Genomic DNA, 13,270 nt, shown 5'->3' on the forward strand with positions numbered 1-13,270 from the left:
CCACCGCCGTCAGTGGCAGGCGCCGGCCGGGGAGGAGGCCGCGAGCATGGACCCCCAGCCCGTCCCCCGCGGGGGTCACGGCCAGGCGCTCATCGTCGCGAGGGAGCGGGGAGCCGGCGGGGGAGGGTGGCCCGAGGCCCCTCCCCGGGGCCCCCGTGCGTCCCCCGGGCCCGGGGCGAATTGAACCGGCCCGGGGCGGACGGACCGGGAGGCGCAGAGCGGAGGGCGCGGGGCGCGGGGCCGGCGTCGGGGCCGGAGGGTGCGCGGCTCCTCGCCGCCTCCCTCCTCCCCGCGTCTCCCCCGCTCTGTGGTCACATCCGGAAGTTCCACGGCGGAGATGCTTAACCCGCTGTCCGCCGGTGGCTCGGCCGCGGGGCGGGGCGGGGCGCGCGCCTCGGCGCCCCTCCCCCGCCGCCCTCCCGCCGCTTTTGTGCGGGGTCGCGCGGTCCCGCCCCGCGCCCCTCCCGCCTCGCTCTCGGCGGTCGCTGTCCCCCAGCCCGCCCGCCCCGGGGCGCCTCTGCCTCTCCCCGCTCGGCGCCGCGGGTCTCGCCTCGCCCCTCCCCCTGCCTCTGCCTGTCGCCGGGACTCCGGGTCCCCGTTCTCCCCCTCCCCTGCCCCTCCCCGCCCCTCCTCTCCCCCCTCTCTGGTGAGAAGAACCCGAGGAGAACCCGCCACGGGAGGAAGCAAACCCTCTTATTTTGGTTTCTCTGCTCGCTCCGGCCCTTCCCCTCCCTCCTCCGGGAGACAATGACTCCTGGGCCTGTGTCTGTGGCCTTCTGTGCCTGCCCGTGTGTCCCCGGCGGTGTCAGAGTGTGTGTGTGCCTGGGGGCGTGTGTTGTTTCTGTCTCTGAACCTAGTGGGGACTGGACGGTGTGTGCGTGTGCCTGTCCCTCCCTCTGCCCGCCGTTGGCCCCTGCCTTTTAGAAGGTCCTTAGCCTGAAGTCCCCTCAACTGCTGTCAGGGAGTTTGTGGAATCTCCAAACTTGAGGGTAAATGTGCCTGCTTACATATGTGTCGGAGAGAAGGTCCACACCTTTCACCCCTTCCCTAAGAGGAGCTTTGAAACGGGCTTTCCAATGAGATCAAGAAACAGATTTGTGCAACACAACTTACTGAGCACCTACTGTGTGCCAGGTGATGTTCTGGGGACCTAGCAGGGAGCAAAAGACAAACTTCTTGGCCTCATGGTGCTCACATTCCATTGGGGAGGAGGAGGGCGGCGGAGACCAGTCAAGTGAGTAAGTGTATAAATACCAAATAATGCCCCAGGCGGAGTGCTCTGAGACAGGGCAGCATGGGGCAGGTGGTTTATATAGGCTGGACAGGGAAAGTTCTTGGAGGAGGTGACATCTGAGCCATGCAGATCATTCCTGGCTGGGGGGGACAGCAGGTGCAAAGGCCCTGGGGCATGAGTGTGGGAGTGTGCCTGGCCAGCGAGGGAGGGTCTAGGGGAGAAGAGAGAGACAGCCGGGACTCATTCTCTTCGTGACATTTTCTACATTAGGGGTCTTTATCCCCTGGTGTCTTCAGACTCCTGTTAGGGTGAATGAATGGGTGTCAGGAGACCTTTGAACCTTTAAAATTGCATGGGAAATCGTGGACGTGGTGCTGATGTGTTTTTCCCCACGGAGGTGCCTGTTCTCACAAAGGGATCCTTGACTCCCCCCAAAAGTTATAAACCATCACTACAGAGGACTATCACCAAGGACAAATAAAGAGAGAGAGAGAGATGGGGGTGAGGTGAGGGGCTGCAGAGACCCAGGGACAGAAGGGGACAGATACAGAGAAAGACAGACCCAGAGGGAGAGGGGACAGGGACGCAGAGAGGAGGGAGCTGGGAGGGGCTGGCGGCCCAAGCACCCCTGCTGTGCTCGCAGAGTATGTTTTCTGACTGTCATAAACAGGCTAGCCTGCTTCAACCTGCTTCCCCTCCCCTCCTGTCTTGTGGAAATTAAACAAAACCACCAGGGCCCAAGGCAAGGGGCGAGTCGCAGCATCAGGCATTGGGTCAGGGCAGCTGCTGCACTTCTCGGCAGGAGAGGGTGCACTGGAAAGCTGTGGGGGTAGGAGAGGAAGAGACCGTGGCCCTGGTGCCCCCCAAGCCCCTTGGAAGGCCCCCTCTTCTCCCACCTAGGGCTCAGCTCCTGCTCTGAGTTTCTCAGTCTCACTCTGTCCCTGTCTCTGTCTCTCTCTTCCTTCCGTTCTCTCTCCTGTCCTTTCTCCCTCTCTCTTCCCGGCCCCTGCTTTCTCCTCTGACACCTGGACACACCACTGACCCTTGTCCCTGGCCATCTCCAGGAGTCCCTTGGGAATCTGGAGTCTGGACCCAGCTCAGACAGGTCCTTCCCTTTCTGAGCCTCGATGTCCCCATCTGCAGGGTGGCCAATGAGCTTGGGGTAGGGGAGGGATACAGATAGTGGGGAAACCGTTAAACTGGAGGGTGCCAGGACCCCAGAGTCCTTGACTGTCCCACGGTGATGCTAGCCCTTTAAGGCAGGGGAGGCGAAGGGGTCTGGAGAGCCTTTAATCACTGCCACGCAACCGCCCCCAAGATCGGGGTTTTGGAGCAGAAAATTAATTTAAATCACTTTGACATTAAAGATGCAAAGCTCTTCAGTCTGCCCCACCTGCCCCGCCCTCAGCCAAGATTCAGGGTTGGGGGACCCAGGGGTCGGGGGACCCTGCCTCAATTTGCACCTTGAGGTGGGGGTGTAGGCTGAAGTCCCCTTCGCCTGGGCCCCAGCTGATTTTGAAAACCAGAGGTGTGGCCGAGTCTGACTGTCCCAGTGGGGGGTGAGTGGACGGAGCTGGGAGGGGCGTGAGTCCAATGAGGGGGTGTGGCTGGGAGAGAGGCAAGGTGGAGTGACAGAGAGGGACACGGAGAGGGGAGAGGCGCTGAGTTATGGGAGAGACAGGCAGAGGAGGGGACAGGCAGGGGTGTCACACACACAGAGACTCCAGAGTTGTTCCTGCCGTCTGTCGTCCGTCGCTGTGAGCTCAGAAGGCCCCTCCAGCCCCCCAGACAAGAGCAGGGGCTCGGACTCTCGGCATAAATCTTTTTAATTAAAGAAAGGAGTGAGATGTTGGGAAGGGAAAAAACAAGGGTGTCTGGGAGAGAAACTGCTGGGGGAGCTGGGGACAGAAGGGGGAGAGGGGAGGTGCTCCGGCTCCCCCACCCCAGCCTGTCTGTCTGTCTGTCTGTCTCTAACACACACTCCTCCTCTCAGCGGGCTCCCAGGGCAGGGAGCAGGTGGTGGTCGGGCCTCGTCCTGGAGGGGGTCCCAGCGTCGCTGCGGTGCCTCTGTGAGTGGGATTCGGGCCTGTCTATGCAGGTATCTGGAGTGTCTTCACTGCGCAGCTGCGCATGTCCAGGTGTGCCCCTCAGAGTGGGGGCGACTCCCGGCCCCCATTTTACATATGGGAAGAGCCCCAGGCCACACCCACCCGTGGAGCCCTCTGTGAGTACATCTGGGGGACCTCTTGGGTCCCCGCGACACAGTTTGGGCAACCTCTCCTGGCCTGGCCAGGACCCTCTGGCTCCCCGCAGTCCCCACCTCTCGGCCCCCACCTGAGCAGGGACCACTGGGACAGCAGCCACGACCCCCAGGTATCCCCAGCTATCCCCAGCGGTCCCCAGGACGAGATTTCCAAGGCTGCAGGAACAGACCGCATGAGCAAGCACCTGCTCAGGGCTCCTCCTGTCTTCTCTCTTGGTCCCACTGGCGCCCTGCCTCAGTTTCCCCTCTTTGTCAACAGCGCTGTGTCTGTCTCTCTCCCTGCTTCCCCGGGGCCCAGACTTTGTCCCTCCTCTCTCCCTCCTAGACCTTCTCTGAGGGTCTGTGTCTCCACTGGGGGGAGGAAGAAGGACCCTAAAAGACGGGCCTGGTGTCTCTGTTTCTTCCTGGGGTGAGTGTGTGTGTGTGTGTCTGTCTGTCTCACAGGTCTCTCCCTCTGTCTCTTTGGATGATCTCTCTGTCTCTTTCTCTGTCTCTCTCTGTCTCTGGGGGCCTCTGCGCTTCCCTGCCCCCTTCCTCTCATCTCTCTGCGCCTTCACCCCCTTCCTCCCTCTCCCCTCCCCCACTCCCTGCCGCCCTGGCTCCCGGCCCCCCCTCCCCTGCCCGGCCCCCCCTCCCCTGCCCGGCCTGGCTCCAGGAGAAGGAAACATTTATCTTGGTGGGTCCCCCCACCCCCGCACCCGCCCCTCCGCCTGCCGCTGGGACATCCATCACCGAAGCTGCGACTCAGGCGGCTCATTTGTCACCGCCCTGACAAATGCCTGCCGCCCCTTCCCCTCCCGCCCCACCAAGCAATCATACCATTAGCCATGGCTCAGCAGAGGCCACCGGGAGGACCCCGCCTGACCTGGGCGGGGGAGGGGCGCGGGGTTGTGACTCTCCCACCCCAAGACTCCCCCCTCCAACAACCCGCCACCCTCCCCCGTCTTCCATTTCTGTTTTCTCCTTGCCCTTTCTGTCCTTTTTGTCTGAATCTGCTTCCTCTGCTGGTTTCTCTCTGTGCCTCGCCTCTGGATCTCCCCCTTCTCCTCCTCTTCCTCCTCCTCACCCTTCCTCTCGCCCTCGCCCCGTTTCTCTTGCTGAGTCTCTTTCTGTCCCTGTTGCTGTCTCGGACTCTGTCCGGCCGGTGCCTTTTTAACCCCTGGTTTGCCCTGTGCGCATCCCTAGGCGGCCGCCTGTCTCCGGCTTTGTCCCCCGGTGAAGGGGTCTCAGGGTCACTTTAGCCCCCGGCGCCCTCACTGTCTCTGTCTCTCTCTCTCAACTCCCTGGCGTTGAGTTTTGAAGTCCCCGGGTTTCCTCTCCCTGTGCCCTCCTCTCTCTGTCCTTCTGTCTTTATTTCTGACTCTGTTGCCTCCCTGGCCCCCAGGTTCTGTTCTGTGCCCCCCCTTTTTGTTTTTGTGCCCCTGCCCCGCCAGCCCTGCCTTCCCGCCCCTGCTGACCCCAGCTGCCTGCTCTGATCCAGCACCCTGGACGTTTCCTTCCCTCCTCCTCGCAGGGAGAGGGCAGGGACAGGAGCCAGCACGCACGTTCCCCCGGGGGTGCTGAGGCCCGCCCATCCCTTCTCCCCCTGAGCCTTGTGTGCACGGAAGTCCCCCCCAGAGTCTGACCTCAATCCTCAGGGGGACAGCAAGTGAAGGAGGTACCTGAAACCAGCCCCTCCTGATTCCCTGGAGGGCCCGGAAGCTGCAGGCTGGGAGGTGCCTCCACTTACTGAAAGAGGGAGGTAGTGAGCCCCCCATTCTGGGAGGTAATCATAGCAGAGGCTGTCACCACCCCACTCGTATCCCCTAGGACCCAACAGCAGCGCTCACACCAGCATCCGCAACCCTTCACCAAACTCGCTCTCTGGCCGGGGCAGGAAGTGCCGGGGTCAGCACGACCACCCTCACACAGAACTTGATGGATAAACACCCCAACGTCCTCACCCTCGGGCGGGGCACCTCCGAGCGAGTTCTGCACGGTCCCTGAGAGGTCCCAGCGAGACTGAGGCCCCACTGCCCACGGGGTGACCTGCTCATCAACACGGCCTTGAATGGCCTCCTTCCCTTCCCTGTCACCCTCCAGTGCCTCCTGGGGTCACTTCCCAAACAAGACCCTTGCCTCCCACCCCGGCCTGGGCTGGCTTCTGGGGTGCTCAGCCTAAGACAGTGGCCGGTGGGGGCGTGGACTTGGCGGTGGGCAGAGAGAGGACACAAGGGGAACAGAGATGCCTCTTGTGGTGGTTAACGACGTGCGTCCTCGGCGGTGGTGCCCAGCAGTTTGTTCAGACACCTGCCTAGATGCTGCTGTGAGCGCAGCGGATTGCACTGGCGGGACCGGGGGCCTTATGCAGTCGGCTGAAGGCCTTAAGGGAAAGAGACTGAGTCTCTCCGGGAGGAAGCAATTCCACCTGCAGGCGGCCTTTGAACTTGACCTGCAACAACAGCCCTTCCCCTACCTCCAGCCTCCGGCCTCTGTTTCCCCGGAGAACCCTAACGCACCTCCCAACCCTAAACTGTGGAAAGGAATAGAAGAGTTCAAGACTGATGGTAGATGAACAAAACAGGGCCTGTCCCTACAGTGGGCGCTCATGTCACAGGGATTCATTCAGAAAAAGGAACAAAGCACCACTACGTGTTACAACGCGGGTGGACCTTGAAAACACGATGCCCAGTGAGAGAAGCCAGACTCCAAAGGCCACATATTATTTGAGTCCATTGATGTGAAACGTCCATAGGGACAGGAAGGGGATCAGTGGTTGCCAGGGCCTGGGGGGAGGGAGGAGGGGAGGGACCACTGATGGCTACGGGGTTTTCTTTTGGGGTGATGACAAAGTTCTGGGACAAGATAGTGGCGATGGCTGCAGGACATTGTGAATGTACTGAATGCCACTGAATGTACACTATGGTGGTTAAAATGGTCAATTGCGTGTTATGTGTGTTTTTAGTACAATTTTTAAAAAAGAGTCAAGATGTCGAGATACATAGAAACTAAGACAAAAGGTGGCTGTGCCTCGTCGCCAAAGATGCCATATTAGTTTCTGGTGGCTGCTGTGACAAATTAGCACAAACTTAGTGTTAAAACTAAACACAGTTGTTTTTTCTCTCGCAGTTCTGGAAGCCAAAAGTCCAAAATCCACCTACCTCACTGGGCTGAAAACAGGCTGTCAGCGGGGTCACACTCCCTGCGGAGGCTCCGGCAGAGTCAGTGCTTTGCCTCTGCCCGATGCTGGTGGCTGCCGGCATCCCTTGGCTTGTGGCGGAATCACCCCAGTCTTCAAGACCAGCAGCATCTTCCAGTCTCTCTCTGCTCTGTGCACATCGCTGCCTCCTGTGCGTAGCAAACTCTCCCTCTAGCTCCCTCTTATGGAAGTGCCTGGGACTGCATGTAGGGCCAACCTAGCTAAACCAGGATAATCTCCCCACCTGAAGATCCTTAACTTGATCACATCCGCAAAATCCTTTCTCGTCACATAAGGTAACACATTCTGGGGATTAGGAAGTGGACACCTTCCGGGGAGCTATTATTCGGGCTGCCGTGAGCGACCACCGACAATTCTTGCCCCGCTCCATGCACACGCTTACCTCATCGAGAGATGACATCTGTTTCCCTTCCCTTTTGAATCTTGTGACTTGCTTTGACCCACAGAATGTGGTAGAAGTGACCTGAGGCTTTGCAGCTGCCAGTGTGCTGTTTTGGAACCGGTCCCCATGTGGTAAGGACGTTGGTCTAGCCTATCACAGGAGTGGGGCGGCATGGGGAACGGAACCCCCCCCCCAGCCCACAGATGGCACCCACTGCCAGCACAAGCCAGGGCGTCTTGCATGTTTTAGCTCCAGCCAAGCTCCGAAATGCACACGGCCACATGTGTGACCTCAGCCAGCGCCACATGAAGCAGAAGGGCCACTGTGTCCACACAAGGCACTGTGGACAGTAACACACTGTTGTTTTAAGCCCCCAAGTTTCAGGGGCACAGTTCGTTGCTCAGCAATAGAAAATGCTATACACACACACACACACACACACACACTTGGAAACAAAGATACAAAGAGGGGGGGAGAGAGAAGTGGGGGTGGGATTAGCAAAATGGAGAAGACAGGGCGGAAAGAGAGGCAGAGACCTCTGGAAACAGGGGAGACGGCAGTGCAGGGACAAGAAGCAAAGAAATAGAGATGGAAATGGTCGCAGGAGACACAGCTCCATCGACAGCCCCGGCTCAGCTTTCAGTGACAGCCCGTGTCAGCTGTCAGCCTCGGGAGTGAGTGACATCTGAGTCGGAGACATCTGAGTGTGGACATCTGACTGCAAACGTGGGACAGACCCCAAGCAAAGACTGCCCAAGTCAACCCCCAGGGCCTACGTGAGCCAAGTCCACCTACAGGACCATGAGACATGATCATAACACGTTGCTCTTTTAAGCCACTAAGTTTGGGGGCGGCTTGTTGTGTAGCAGCAGACAGCCTTTCCGAAAAGGGGGCGAGTCAGGGAATCTGGAGCATCCCGGGGGCCAGGAGGATGCTTGGAGCGTCGGAGAAAGGTGTGCGAGGGGTAGGAAATTGGGGAAGGTAGGCAGGGGGTCTTAAACTGGAGATTTATTTGGAGAAAAGAGGCTAAGGACCTGGGGGGACTCTTTGGAAAGATGAGGCTGAGGAAATGTGGGCTTCAGTGTTTGGGAGCGTTCGAGGGTCGCACTGAATTGGAAGAAGCAGTTGATGGGCCTGGGGCAAGTTTCCAAGGCCCAAGGAGACAGCAGGCATTGGGTTTGGAGAAAAAAAGACCTGAGCCTCAGCTTCTCCTGGGTCGTCCTGTTTTCCTATTGTGTGGCAGGGACAGCCAGCCGGCCACCGAACATTCGTGTTTCCCTTGCATAGTAGAGAGTCCCCGGGAAGTGGCTGGTACGGACTACACTCCCAGACCCTCGAGTCTAGTGTGCGCCATGTGACTCAGTTCTGGCCAGTGGCACGTGAGCCCCAGTGATGTGGCAGATGGGGTTAAGAAGTGGGTGTACCTTCTTCACCACTTTCGCTCCCATCTGTTGGCCACATGGAGAATATTCCAGGGACCTGGCGGAGGCAGAGTCACATGGCAGGCTGCCTGACTGCAGTACGAGTCCAAAATAAACTTTGATTATGTTAAGCCATTGAGAATTGTGAGTTCATCTATTACCACAGTTGGCATTAACTTAACTAATGTAAATGAGGCGTACGGTGAGAGTCAGGGGGTGCTGGTGAAGCTCATGTTTGTGGTGATGGTGATGGTGGTGATGTTAACAGTGGTGACGATGGTGGTGATGATAATGGTGATGGTGGTGATGACGGTGATGATGATGATGATGTTGACAGTGGTGATGATGGTGAGGATGATGATGGTGACGGTGGTGGTGTCGATGATGATGTGATGCTGCTGCTGAAGTGGCGATGCTGATGACGGTGGCAATGATGACGACAGGAAGTCTTCACCGTGCAGAGGTTGTTACATGGATCATCTCACTTAATCATCACAACACACCCAGGACGTAGGTGCTTTGCTTACCCTCATTTTATGGATGAGAAAGCTGCGGCTCAGAGAGAGAAGTGGACATTGGTTGAGGCGAATGTTTGGCTTCCTATGTGTGGGGAATTCACTACTCTGTGGGTCTCAGTAAAAGTGGAACTCCAAGGGCTAAATGCTTCTTCTTCTAGGCCATGGGCACATGGCCCCAGGAAGTTTTGTCAGACACTCCAGCTGGCACCCTGATCTTCACACAGGTGAGGCAAAGAGTCTGACACCCTCTGGCACTGACGTCAGGGGCGGTTCCACGCAGTACCCATCGTCTCATGGGCACCAGCTCTGTGTTCTCTCAACTCTTTCTGCAGAAGAGGCTATTAATTGTCCCTCAACATCCATTCTCCCACTTTTCCTGAAAAATTCTCTATGACGTTTAGCATGATGATTCAGAACAAACACCCTATACTTTTAAACCCCTCTTGAAGCTAGATGTAGCTATGGGACTCAGGTCTGGTCACTGAGGTGTAGAAGGATGTGATGTGTAGAACTCCTGGGTCAAAGCCTGAAAGAGAAGGTGGACCCTGGCCCTCCTTTTCCTTCTGTCCCCTTTGTCCATCCTCCTGGTTAGAATGACACCCTGGAGGTCAGCCACCCTGGGCTAAGCGGATGAAGGCTACACTCTAGCCATGTCAGAGAAGCAAGGCAGAAGAGAGCTGGATCTTTGACTGCCCTCATGAAATAGAGTTGTCGTACCAGACTAGGACTGTTACACAAGAGAGAAATAAACACTTATTTTATTTAAGCCACTATTATTTCAGATCCCTTTTATTCACATCTAAACCCATATCTAACTACTATTAATAAAAATATTAGGGGCAGGCACAGTGGCTCGTGCCTGTAATCCTAGCACTTTGGGAGATCAAAGTGGGAGGATCACTTGAGGCCAGGAGTTCGAGACCAGCCTGAGCACAAGAAAGACCTTGTCTCTAGGATAAAATAGAAAAATTAGCCAGGAAGTTGTGGCTCACCTATACTCCCAGCTGCTTGGGAGGCTGAGGCAGGAGGATCGCTTGAGCCCAGGAGTTTGAGGTTGCAGTGAGCTATGATGGCACCACTGCACTCCAGCCTGGGCAACAGAGGGAGTCTCAAAACAACAACAACAACAACAGAATTCCAGGGGTTGTAGGGACAAGAAGGACCCTGCCTCCATTTCTTCTCCCTTGGGTTTTTGGGTAATTCAGCAAATGGAATCAGGTAGCAAAGCAGGTCTGTGGGAATTGTGCATTTTTCTGTCCTTTTGAGACTGTTCTAGGATGGCAGTTGTGCCGTATGTGTATGTGTGTGAGAGACAGACAGACAGACAGAATCTGAGAGTGAGGAAGGAAGCCGGGCGAGTCTGGAAAGTATAACTGTTTCCATTTATTGAGCTCATACTATGTGCCATGTGCGATTCTGATATACATTCATTTAATTCTCACAACAGCCCTGTGAAACAGGTCCCGTTAGCATCATTATCGTCCCCACTTTCCACACGAGGAAACTGAGGCACAGAGAAAGCCAGTCATTACACCGTGTCATCTCCCATGACAATTCAATCACCCCGGGCTGGCCCCATGGAGTTCTTCACATCCAGGTGAGCATCATGACCTTTGGGGTGAGGTGAAGGGACATTTGTGATGTTCCTTGTCTTTTGCAAGTCCCAAGCTCTCAATACGTCCCTCCTGGAAGCTGAGACCCTATTCATCTTCCTGCTCCCAGACTCGCTCGTTTGCCTGCCTCGCCGCCCGTTCCCCTGTTTGCACCTGTTAATACAAAGGTGTCCCTCGTCCCATTCTGCACCAAGGACCTCATCCTCCCCCATCTCTGCCCTTCCAAGCTGTGAGACTTTCACCTCTCTGAGCCTCAGTTTCCTCTTCTGTAGAATGGGGCTGATTCGCAGAATTGGTGGTGGATTTAGGGAGACCGAGTGGGGGCCCAGCACAGTGCCAGCATGGGGTGTTCTCATGGGGGACCATCACTGCAGCTGTGGTCCCCCTGGTCCCCCTGCCTTCAGTCCCTCACCTGCTCCCTGTGCCCCCACAGCCAGTGCCCCCCTGCTCTTCCCCCAGCAACCCCGTCCCTGTCCCTCACATCGGGGCTCCCCAAAGAGAGATCTGCATGCTCTGCCTCACTTTCCCCACTCCACTCCCTGCGCGCTCCAGGTCGGCCTTCTGCCCGCACACCCTCGGCGCCTCTTAGTCTTCACCTCCCTCCCCGGCTCGTGGGCCACGCCCTCATTCTGGAAACTTCTCCTGGCTCCCCTCCTACTTCTTTGGCTTCTCCTTCTCCATCTATCTGCAGGTCTCCCATCTCCCTTGTGCCCCGTGAGTGTTGCGGTGCCTCAAGGCACCGCTTATGCCCTCTCCTTACATGCTCCCAAACCTCTTTCGAGTCCGGTCCCCTCTCCTGAGCTCCAGGCGCCCCCCCTAGGTGTCGCCCTCCTTGGCATCTCTGGATGTCGCATAGGCATCTCACCCTCAGCACTCACCCACCTCAATCCAGCATCTTCTCCGAACCTGTCCTTCCACTTATCCCACCTCGGTTGCTCGAGCCTGGCAGGGCCCTCGCTCTCTGCGCTGGAAGTGCCCCAACTTGCACACCCGCGGCCCCAGGTCCACCCTCCCCTTCCCCCTTCTGCTCTGCGCCCCCTGCACCCCCCCCCCCCACCACCGACCTGTGTGCCCCGGCACCCATTGCCTGTCTTGACCTCTGGATTCTGGCTGGGTTCAGCCATGGGAGGCAACAGCAGGAGACTGGCAGGTGGGGACAAGGATGGGGGGGTGGCGACGCTCTTCTACACCGTAGCCGCCGCTGCGGGTCTCTCGGGCCCCGGGCACCTCTCCGCACCCCTTCCAGCCCAGGTGTGGTAACTGCTCCCCCTGCTGCTAGGCCTGGGGTGCTGCACCTTCCCTCGTGGTCTCCCCTAACCCTGCCGGCTCCTCGGTAGCCCCGGCTGCGGCTGCGGCATTCGAATGAGTGCACCACCTCTTTCCGGCCAGCGTGCTCTCCCTGAACCCCCTCTCCAGCCCCGTCCATTCTCCTCCTATAACTGGCCCTCTTTAGTTCTCGCTGCTCCCCACACACCGTACGGTGTTCACGCCAGCCACTTGCAGGACTCTGAAAGAACCGTTATCTCGCAAGTCCGCACACCTTGCCATAGACTGTGCCTGTTATCTGCAACACACACACACACACACACACACCCCCCTCCTATTGCAGGATCTGAGCAAGTGACTTGCTTTATTCGGGAAGCCCCATCAGCCCCAGCTCTCCGGCTCAGGCAAATTAGGGTCCTTCCCTTTTGTGTTCCCAGGATTCCCTTCGAAGAGGAATAGTCTGTGGCAGATAGTTGGGGGCGTGGCTAGTGGAAGCCCCAGGTTGGTGGTGGGGGCGTGGCTAGTGGAAGCCCCAGGTTGGTGGTGGGGGCGTGGCTAGTGGAAGCCCACCGTGGACCTTCTGTGTAGCTGGTAGATGTGGGTGTGTCCCGCAGAGCTCTAGGGGCCCGCAAAAACCCAGATTACCTGGTTTCACAGTTGACCAAATCTGCCAGAGACCTTAGCCCTGAATCCCAACTTCCCACTGGATGACTGTTTTCAGGCAGAATTTCAAAGTTTTATGGCAACTTTTACAGAAATCACAGAAGAGCGACAGCGACTGATGCTGATGAGCTGGGGAAGAAAAGGGAAGTGGGTGACGGGTCTGGAATGTTGGGGCTGATGCGATGCACGACAGGACGTTAGAATGCTAAAAACCTTTGGGAAGCAGGAGGAATAGGGGTAGCAGGGTCATCCCAGGGGCCCAAGGAGTGAGTGGCACTCCCCATACCCCAGGTGTGTCCTTTGGGCAGGAAACATCAACAATAAGAAAATGCAGATGGCCTACCAACAGATGGGTGGCCTCCAAAGTTAAAAATGCCCACCCACATCCCTTAGTCCAGTCCCACCCCCCCACCCCCACCCTCCCACCCCCCCATCAGGCAGAGATGTGGCAGCATTTGCTGGCTTGTAGCATTGGTCCTCTGGGACCCTCGGTCTCCTCTTCGAGGGTCCTGCCCGGATTGGCTGGCACTGAGGGCAAAATGAACCTTCTAGATTGTCAGGGGAGATCAGCTGGACTTCCTTTGATTTCCGGCCTCCTCCCCAAGCCGGTTCTCATGGCTGAGGGAGTCCGCTGCCCTCTCAAAAATTAAGTCTGTCACCCCCCTTCCCCAGGACATGCACCCTCCCACGTCCACCCTCCCCCAAACACAC

The sequence above is a fragment of the Eulemur rufifrons genome, chromosome 24, assembly GCF_041146395.1.
Source record: "Eulemur rufifrons isolate Redbay chromosome 24, OSU_ERuf_1, whole genome shotgun sequence".
Taxonomy (NCBI): Eukaryota; Metazoa; Chordata; class Mammalia; order Primates; family Lemuridae; genus Eulemur; species Eulemur rufifrons.